The sequence below is a fragment of the Bufo gargarizans genome, chromosome 3 (genome assembly GCF_014858855.1).
Source record: "Bufo gargarizans isolate SCDJY-AF-19 chromosome 3, ASM1485885v1, whole genome shotgun sequence".
Classification (NCBI taxonomy): Eukaryota; Metazoa; Chordata; class Amphibia; order Anura; family Bufonidae; genus Bufo; species Bufo gargarizans.
Window position 1 is genome coordinate 580723637 of NC_058082.1, and position 11058 is coordinate 580734694.

The 11058-nt window shown below is 48.9% G+C and overlaps 1 protein-coding gene across 1 annotated transcript in view; it reads right to left on the reverse strand.

Annotated features, from left to right (window-relative positions):
* MRPL39 (mitochondrial ribosomal protein L39) overlaps positions 1-10492 on the reverse strand; it is a 110423-nt gene extending 99931 nt beyond the window's left edge. Inside the window, exon 1 of the mRNA XM_044284332.1 lies at positions 10430-10492. The gene's annotated coding sequence lies outside the window, so the exon portion shown is untranslated. The remainder of the gene's footprint in view (positions 1-10429) is intronic.
* Between the last annotated feature and the right edge of the window lie 566 nt (positions 10493-11058).

Consider the following 11058-nt stretch of genomic DNA (forward strand, 5'->3'; position numbering starts at 1 on the left):
CTGCCCCACACGCAGCTCACACTGCCCCACACGCAGCTCACACTGCCCCACACGCAGCTCACACTGCCCCACACGCAGCTCACACTGCCCCACACGCAGCTCACACTGCCCCACACGCAGCTCACACTGCCCCACACGCTTCTATTACCACACGCAGCTCACACTGCCCCACACGCAGCTCACACTGCCCCACACGCAGCTCACACTGCCCCCTACGCTTCTATTACCACACGCAGCTCACACTGCCCCACACGCAGCTCACACTGCCCCACACGCAGCTCACACTGCCCCACACGCAGCTCACACTGCCCCACACGCAGCTCACACTGCCCCACATGCTTCTAATACCACACGCAGCTCACACTGCCCCACACGCTTCTAATACCACACGCACCTCACACTGCCCCACACGCTTCTATTACCACACGCACCTCACACTGCCCCACACGCTTCTAATACCACACACCTCACACTGCCCCACACGCTTCTAATACCACACGCAGCTCACACTGCCCCACACGCTTCTATTACCACACGCAGCTCACACTGCCCCACACGCTTCTATTACCACACGCACCTCACACTGCCCCACACGCTTCTAATACCACACACCTCACACTGCCCCACACGCTTCTAATACCACATGCAGCTCACACTGCCCCACACGCTTCTAATACCACACACCTCACACTGCCCCACACGCTTCTAATACCACACGCAGCTCACACTGCCCCCTACGCTTCTAATACCACACGCAGCTCACACTGCCCCCTACGCTTCTAATACCACACGCACCACACACACGCTGATGTGTGTGTGTGAGATGCATGTAGCGAATGCAGGCTATTAAAGCCAAGTGGTAAAGTACAGGGAGCATCCGCCATATTGGACCGGACTTTCTCACTTCGCTATTGTAACGGCACCGTTTCAGCGGACAAGGGGTTAAGATCCGTTCAGGCGATATGCCCCTTTCCGAGAGACAGGCACAGCTACTGCAGAACACCAACCTCCCGAACTGGATACAAAATAGCACTCCAAACTGGAACCTCACAAGTAGCTGTCAGTCAGACGAACAGGAAAAGCGTATCCGTCAGCTTACACTCCTGGCAATCAGTCTCCAACAGCATACAGGGAATCCCCCAATAACGAGACAAGGCTCCGTGTTGAGGGTCAAGCAGTGATCTGAAGTGCTGGCACACCCAGCCTGGTTTTTATTACAGTTTTTGCAGATACAGGACAGATACAACATATCCCCACAATGCATCATGGTTTCCTCCCCTCTGTCCCGGAGACGACCGAACACAATCCAATTATCTCTCAGGACAAAGGGGAGATCACCAATACACATGTGGAGACAACAGGACAGGAATCACCACCCAAACACACAATGGCACACCCCCACAGCAAACACAGACATTTAACATATCCCCAGATAGCTCAAGTCTGAGTGCATATCATTAGGTGAATGGCACTCAGAATACACAAATACAATGATATTAGCTATCTGGGTGCCCTCACATAACATACAATTTAACCGAACTGCATAATAACATAAAATACAATTCTACAGACAGATTTAAGCTGTGCGGCCGGTCTGTCTTCTCCTTTACAGTTACTATGGGCCATAATCCTGAGGCAAGAGGCTTTTAAACAGTCCTCTCCAAAACCCAGTGGCGAGGTTGGTTTCGCCACACATCTCCCCCCCCCCCAGGGAAGACTAACCAGATACCTGACCTCACGCCGGTCGGTACCTGAGTTAGTCTGGCAGGCCACCCACAACAAAATACTGGACCTGCTGAATTTCGTAGCATGTCTCTGTCCAGTGAATCTACCAAAGTTATGTTGGAAGCTGGTACTCCCGGTCTCTGTGTTGCTCCCTGGTTTGGAGTGGAGGTTGCTTTGTGGGCAGGGATCATCGGTACTCAGCCCTGGTGCCAGCGCTACCACGGAAGAAGCCTGGTTGTTGGAGGGGGAGACCGACTGTCTCTACCCCCTGTGCTGTAAGTGCAGAGACCACGGTCCCATCTGCACTGTTGTGGGGCTTACTGTCTCCCCCTGGTGCGTTAAGCTGCCGCTGGGGAGAGGGGGTAGCGAGCTCCTCTCCCATACATACTTCCAGCCGCTGGGGAGAGTGACCGACCGCCTCCGCTCCCAATACAGTGTCCTGCTGCTGGGGAAAGGAGACTGGGCTCTCTATTCCCTGTAGGACACTCTGCCGCTGGGGGACAGGACCGACTGTCTCTGCCCCCTGTAACTCCGCCTGCCGCTGGGGAATGGAGACTCGGCTCCCAATTCCCAAAAAATCATGCTGCTGCTGGGGGGCAGGAACAACTACCTCTGCCCCCTGTAACTCAGCCTGCCGCTGGGGAGGGAGGCCGTTGCTCTCCTCTCCCTGCATTTCACACTGCCTTCCCGGCACATCACTCTGCTGCTGGGGGGCAGGAACAACTACCTCTGCCCCCTGTAACTCAGCCTGCCGCTGGGGAGGGAGGCCGCTGCTCTCCCCTCCCTGCACTTCACACTGCCTTCCCGGCATATCACTCTGCTGCTGGGGGGCAGGAACAACTACCTCTGCCCCCTGTAACTCAGCCTGCCGCTGGGGAGGGAGGCCGCTGCTCTCCCCTCCCTGCACTTCACACTGCCTTCCCGGCATATCACTCTGCTGCTGGGGGGCAGGAACAACTACCTCTGCCCCCTGTAACTCAGCCTGCCGCTGGGGAGGGAGGCCGCTGCTCTCCTCTCCCTGCATTTCACACTGCCTTCCCGGCATATCACTCTGCTGCTGGGGGGCAGGAACAACTACCTCTGCCCCCTGTAACTCAGCCTGCCGCTGGGGAGGGAGGCCGCTGCTCTCCCCTCCCTGCACTTCACACTGCCTTCCCGGCATATCACTCTGCTGCTGGGGGGCAGGAACAACTACCTCTGCCCCCTGTAACTCAGCCTGCCGCTGGGGAGGGAGGCCGCTGCTCTCCTCTCCCTGCACTTCACACTGCCTTCCCGGCATATCACTCTGCTGCTGGGGGGCAGGAACAACTACCTCTGCCCCCTGTAACTCAGCCTGCCGCTGGGGAGGGAGGCCGCTGCTCTCCCCTCCCTGCACTTCACACTGCCGCTGGGGAATGGAGACTGGGCTCCCACTGTCCCGCAACCGTAACTTCCGATGGAGGTCCACCCAACGTGGCAGCTGACCGTCACCTTCTGCCCGGTATAGTAGGGTCGTAGACACTAGATTCCTCACGAACTTCACGTATTTCTCACCTGGATTGGGTCCGAAGAAGTTCAGCCGCAACCACATCATACGGTCAAATTCCTCCACAGAGTATCTGTACTCCACTGCTGGTTCCATCCTGGTGCTTTTAGGGTCACTGTACTGAGACATGCGTTGCCCTTAAATTGTAGAATCCACAGAAATGGTGTCTCCTGTAGCTGTCCTTCTGGCTGTAGGAACGATCCCGCTGCTTGCCACCAATGTAACGGCACAGTTTCAGCAGACAAGGGGTTAAAATCCGTTTAGGCGATATGCCCCTTTCCGAGAGACAGGCACAGCTACTGCAGAACACCAACCTCCCGAACTGGATACAAAATAGCACTCCAAACTGGAACCTCGCAAATAGCTGCCGAAAGATGAACAGGAAAAGCATTCAGTCGGCTTACACTCCTGGCAATCAGTCTCCAACAGCATACAGGGAATCCCCCCAATAACGAGACAAGGCTCCGTGATCAGGGTCAAGCAGTGCTCTGAAGTGCTGGCACACCCAGCCTGGTTTTTATTACAGTTTTTGCAGATACAGGACAGATACAACATATCCCCACAATGCATCATGGTTTCCTCCCCTCTGTCCCGGAGACGACCGAACACAATCCAATTATCTCTCAGGACAAAGGGGAGATCACCAATACACATGTGGAGACAACAGGACAGGAATCACCACCCAAACACACAATGGCACACCCCCACAGCAAACACAGACATTTAACATATCCCCAGATAGCTCAAGTCTGAGTGCATATCATTAGGTGAATGGCACTCAGAATACACAAATACAATGATATTAGCTATCTGGGTGCCCTCACATAACATACAATTTAACCGAACGCATAATAACATAAAATACAATTCTACAGACAGATTTAAGCTGTGCGGCCGGTCTGTCTTCTCCTTTACAGTTACTATGGGCCATAATCCTGAGGCAAGAGGCTTTTAAACAGTCCTCTCCAAAATCCAGTGGCGAGGTTGGTTTCGCCACAGCTATCATTACCTCATGTTATTTAGACCAGTAGCGGTTTCCTGCACGCTCACCTCTTAGGCCCTTGTACACACCACCGCTATTTATTTCTGTTCCGCTGAAAAATGAATCTAGCCAGCAATGGAGGCAATGTGGAGAATCATAGCACATTAGAAGGTGGCTTGTATTAACTTTATCTACATCAGGGATGCTCAATCTGCGGCCCTTTAGCTGTTGTAAAACTACAACTCCCACCATGCCCTTCTGTAGGCTGAAAGCTGTAGGATGTAGGCCTCAGGTTGAGCAGGCCTGATCTACATGATGATTGCTATGTGCAGAAGTGAGAGGACCCCTTTAACTGGGTTAGAGGTGGGCTAGGTCAGGATTTGGGGAGTACAGTTTAGGCATGTTTATAATGGTGTACTACTGGTTAGGATTCTGTGGGTGCACTGGGGTAACATGGTTTAGCACTGGCACGGTGTGCTGGAGGGACACAGAGGATGGTGGCATGCTTGAGATTTTTTATTTATTTATTTTTTTGTCCCTTACAAAAGGTATATGTAAAGCTTGTGGGGTGCTTGTAACAGTGTGGGGGTACATGGGGGACCAGTGGGCTGCTGGTAACAGTGTGGGTGTAGTCTGGGGGTACATGGGGGACCAGTGGGGTGCTGGTAACAGTGTGGGTGTAGTCTGGGGGTACATGGGGGACCAGTGGGGTGCTGGTAACAGTGTGGGTGTAGTCTGGGGGTACATGGGGGACCAGTGGGGTGCTGGTAACAGTGTGGATGTAGTCTTGGGGGACCAGTGGGGTGCTGGTAACAGTGTGGGTGTAGTCTGGGGGTACATGGGGGACCAGAAGTGTTAGAATATTGCAACTCCTCTGTAGAAGATTACAAATCGCTGACATGGGCGAGATTACATTGGTTATTCCGGTCCCCAGTGCATGGAACGGGCGACATGTGTCTCAATATGGGAGCATCTCACCAGATAAAAAAAAAAAGGCCTGTTTGAAAGAGTGTCACGTGCCCTACAATGCTGTTTAGTTTACCATTTTTAATCCTGCATATTTTTTTTTATAGGGATAACCATAATTTGTGGTTAAATAATGTTTTTAGATGAATAAAATATGTAAACATTTCAAATAATTGTCTTTTTTTTAAATAACTATATACTTTGGTAAACTGTTTGCATGTGTCTCCGATGGCACACTCTGGGGGATTTGATCATGAGGAGAGTATTTGAAGTCCGTTTTGCTTGAGTCTGGGTTGGAGAACTTTATTCCGCATTCATCACACGTCACAGGCGGTCTGATAAACGTGGCTCGTTCTTACACCCAACACTTCTTCTAGAGAAGCTCCTCCCGTTTTTCCTATTTTTCCCTCCTGGATTGAGAGTGCGACTTTTAAAAAATCTCAATGATAAATCTGGAGTAATAATCATTAACATAGCTAACCACACCCACTTTTCCATCCATATTGCAAAACTGGCATGAGTTGTGTAAAAATGCTAAATTTGGCGCAATTAATAGCAAAAAAAAAGTTACAAAAGCCATATTTTGCACTTTTTGATGCCAGAATTCTGGAGTGAAGTTCTGATAAATCAGGGCCTATGTATGATGTAGCAGACACACACATTACACAGCCTTGGTGACCTTTGCTACTAGGGAGCACCATCTACTGCTAGAATGGGGACTCACTGCATTGTACAACGCTTCAATCATGTGTCACAGAAAGGACAATTCTGATGCTCACCTACCCTAACAATGTTCCTAACTGTTTGCACGATCTCTCCTAGTCCACAGTCACTCCTTAATTCCCCTATATGGGGAAGGTACAGTGGGGTCAAAATAACGGACTAGTGACAGATCAGCCAAAACAAAGTGGAAACCAAATGAGCCAGGACAGACAAAAACACATGGAAACAGCAGACACAAATCAATAACCAAATTCCACCAAAATCAATACTGGGAGAGACACAGGAGACGTTTACACTGTCGCTCCTGCACAGTATGCCAGGCAGGGTCGCTAAATCCTATCCCTGAAAAGGACCTCAGCAGTATGAATCCTCCATAATAAAGGGAAAAGGTCCTTTTGGGCTATGGGAAATAGTCACTTCAGTGTGAGTCGGCTAAGGGTCCATTCACATGTTCGTAAGTGGTTTACGGATCCGCAGGACACAGCAATGTGCGTTCCGCAATCTGCGGACTGTACATCGCCCATACTATAATAGAAAATGACTAATCTTGTCTGCAATTGCAGACAAGAATAGGACATGTTCTATTTCCCCTTTCATCCTTCATGACGGCATACCATGAGAGATGACCCGCCTCCAACCAGGTAGGGACAGGAAGAATAAATGACCCTCCTCCGGCTCCTCACGGTCTTCCTGTCCCTCCAGGTGCTAGACGGGTTATTCCTCACGGCACTTGCTGTGGGTCCACTTTTGTGCCGGAAGGTAGAGGTGGCGATTTTACTGTCATTATGCCTAGGCACATGAGGGATGCAGGCAGCACCTGTTCCCTAGTTGGGCTTTGGGGTGCTGGAAGTCTGTACGTAAGGGATCCTGCACCTTACCTCCTCTGCGCGCCGGGGTGGAGGTCCATGTGCCAACCAGACACTTAGTTCCTCCTGTCTTTTCAGCGCTCCTCATGGCATCCCGAATCTTCGGTGCATGACTATGACGTCACAGGAAGTCGCATGCGTTCCAGCGGTACTTCTGGTTCTGTGACTAACGTAGATCAAGGCGGAAGTCGCCCTCTGATCTGAGGTCTGCAGGTGAGGAGAAATAAAAAGGGGGGCAAACATGGCAGAGGTCTGACAGTTTGTTGGAATTGGGATCAGGCCAGATGGAGTCCGCCATGAGTCCTGCTGCGGTGGGTTACTTTCACTTGGGGGAGGCTGTATACTTATGCTAACCTCTTGTGTTTCTGTCAACCTTCTCCTATATGCGTGCAGAGTGATAAGGATGGTGTGCAGAAAACAAAATCCACCCCTAAAATTAGGAAATGTGTAGTGTGTTTGGTAAAATTACCAGAAACATGTACTGCAAATATGGCCAAAGATTTGGTTCCATATATCAGGGAAGAATTAAGGGACGTAATTAGAGAGGAGATTCGCTCAGCTTTATCCAAACAGCCCGGGTCCGTCTACCTCTAAACGTAGGGAACAAAAAATGTGGTATTCTAGCTCCTCAGATTCAGACCAAGGAAGTTTGGACTCTGTTGATTCCTCTGGATCTGATACAGATTTTAATTGAGAGAATTGATTAAAGCCATTAGGGTGACCATTGACCTCTCAGACGAGAAAGTCCATAGGTCCGTCCAGGACAAAATGTTTAGTGGGCTTGAACATAAGAAAAAACGAGTCTTCCCAGTCCTTAAAAATATGCATGATATGATAAAAAGGGAATGGAAGACGCCAGATAGGAAATTATTTATTCCCAAACAATACGGCGTAGATTTCCCTTTAGTGAGGAAGATGAAGCCTTGTTAAAGGGTTTCCATCATCACAAAATTTGTTATGTAGCTGGCTGACATCAGCGATATGCTAATGTCGGCAGTACATAACTGTGTAACTTTTATCTGCCTACATTCTGCCGTTTGCCCAAAAAACTAACTTTAAAAATATGCAAATGAGCCTCTAGGTGCTATTGGGGCGTTGCTGCAGCACCTAGAGGCTCCGTCTCCTTACCGTTCGGCGCGCCCATTTTGCTTTGATGGATCCCATCCCTGAAAAGGACCTCGGCAGTATGATTCCTCCATAATAGAGGGGAAAAGGTCCTTTTGGGGTACGGGAAATAGTCACTTCAATGCGAGTCGGCTAAGGCTGCGTTCACATGGGCGAGATTTCCGCGCGGGTGCAATGCAGTAGGTGAACGCATTGCACCTGCACTGAATCCTGACCAATTCATTTCAATGGGGCTGTGCACATGAGCGTTTTTTTTCATGCATCACTTCTGCAATGCTTTAAAATCGCAGCTTGTTCTATATTCTGCGTTTTTCACGCAGCCCTGGCTCCATAGAAGTGAATGGGGCTGCGTTAATAACGCATTGCATCTGCAAGCAAGTGCGGGTGCGATGCGTTTTTCACTGATGGTTGCTAGGAGATGTTGTTTGTAAACCTTCAGTTTTTTATCGCGCGTGAAAAACGCATCAAAACGCATTGCACCCGCGCGGAAAAAACTGAACAACTAAACGCAATTGCAGCCAAAACTGACTGAACTTGCTTGCAAAATGGTGCGAGTTTAACTGAACGCACCCTGAACGCATCCGGACCTAATCTGTCACGCTCGTGTGAACTCAGCCTAAATCCTATCCTTGAAAAGGACCTCAGCAGTATGATTCCTCCCTAGTACAACATAGATGGAAAAGGTCCTTTTGGGGTACGGGAAATAGTCACTTCAATGCGAGTCGGCTAAATCCTATCCTTGAAAAGGACCTCAGCAGTATGATTCCACCCTAGTACAACATAGATGGAAAAGGTCCTTTTGAGAATATAGGACATTTCTAATTTGTTTTTTAAACAAATAATGTTAAAGGGGTTATCTGATATCGAAAATATCTCGGGCCCCTTGTATGGATTATACGTGCTCAGGGCACCCGCGTCGCTCCCGATCCCTGCATGGCTGCCTCTGCATCTCCCCGTCACTCGAATCAAAATATCTGGCAACGGGGAGAGCAGGCAATAGCAGGCCACGACTGGAACGAGCCCCCTTGGGTCTGGTCACCGTTGCGGCCTGCTATTGGCTGCTCCCCCGTCACTGGATCTTTTGATCCGAACGACATGGAGATGTAGCAGTGGCCATACAGAAATCCGCAGCGACGCGGGTGCCACTGAGCAGGTAAGTATAATTCATACAAGGAAAGTACAGAGATCACATGACCAGATGTTTCTGCAAAGCGTTTTACCATGAATATCACAGGAACGACATTTCTGAAGATACAAGTGCTCAGAAGTCACATGAGAGGGTTTTTTTATTGTAAAGATTTTTCAGAAATAGAAATAAACATAAGAAATAAACATAAAAGAGGCTTATTCTACAATAGTCACCTATATAATTTTTTTGTATACTATAACACTGTATCCATGTAGATGTGTTACTGGTCATAGTTAATGACCAAGTCCTAATAGACAAGGGGATTTAGCCAAGTCATTGAGAAACAACTAAATCCACAGAGTTCAATAACCAGATTAACAAAGCAGAAGAAGAGGTCCCTACAAATGATGGGAAACAGACAGCTCCTCTACAGTCGGCTATTTCCTATCACTGGGGAGGACCAGGTCCTTATGGAGTATAGTATTTAGCCAACTCACTGTGAACTGGCTATATACTATTTCAGTTCAGGACCTGAACACTAGGGGGCAAAAAGGTCCTTACCCATGATAGGAAATAGCCAGCTCACACTGAGTCGGCTATTTACTATCACTGGTGAGGACCAGGTCCTTACAGAGTAGTATATAGCTGGTTCACAGAGAGTTGGCTAAATACTATACTCCTTAAGGGCCTAGTCCTTAACTGTGATAGGAAATAGCCAACAGAGATCGCATGGGCAGATGTTTCTGGAAAGCGCTTTACCATGAATATCATAAGACCGGACATTTCTACCAATTCAAGTACTCCAAAGTCACATTGGTTATTTTAAAGATTTTTCAAATATAAAAATAAACATAAAAGAGGCTCATTCTACTATAGTCACCTATATAACTTCATTGTATACTATAACACTGTATCCATGTAGAAGATGTGTTACTGGACATAGTTAATGGCCAGGTCATAATAGACAAGGGGATTTCACCAAGTCATAAAAAAATCAACGAAATCCTAACACAGTTCAATAACCAGATCAGGGACCAGGTCCTTACGAAGTATAGTATTTAGCCAACTCACTGTGAACTGGCTAAATACTATTTCAGTTCAGGACCTGACCACTAGGGGGAAAACCTGGTCCTTACCAGTGATAGTAAATAGCCGACTCAGTGGGAGCTGGCTATTTCCTATCACTGGTGAGGACCAGGTCCTTATGGAGTATAGTATTTAGCCATCTCACTATGAACTGGCTAAATACTATTTCAGTTCAGGACCTGACCACTAGGGGGCAAAAAGGTCCTTCCCGGTGATAGGAAATAGCCAGCTCACACTGAGTCGGCTATTTACTATCACTGGTAAGGACCAGGTCCTTACGGAGTATAGTATTTAGTCACAACCATTCAGTGACAGTAACAAGCACACATGTGCACCGGTGCGTAGGCTAAAACCTCCCTCCCGAAAACATCGGCTGGGTGTACAAGGTTCCGGGGGTGCTGCGTCAGGCGGCCACCAGAGGGCGCTCCTCGCCCACGATACAGGGAAAGTGACCGGCTTCTCCACAAGTGCAGAGCGGGAAGTTCTCGGTGCTCAGGCTTCTACCTCCTGGACCCCAAATAAGTTGTGGCCTCAATAGTTACCCTGTGCTAGATAGGGGTGTGTTCACACAGCGGAAAAAATTCCTGGAATCCTTGGAGGACCCTCAAATTTTTCTTGCAGATACACGTGCACGCCATATCAGCCCCCAGTTTTAGCCCAATTCAATGGGGCTAATCCGTAAGCGCCCACATAGGGCAACCTCCGCGCCGTAACCGCTGCAAGAATTAGCATGGCGATTTTGTTTACTGTATAACAATTGAAGGGGTTTTGCGGGTGTTTAACCACTTCAGCCCCGCTAGCTTAAACCCCCTTAATGACCAGGCCACTTTTTACACTTCTGCACTGCACTACTTTCACCGTTTATTGCTCGGTCATATAACTTACCACCCAAATGAATTTTACCTCCTTTTCTTCTCACTAATAGAGCTTT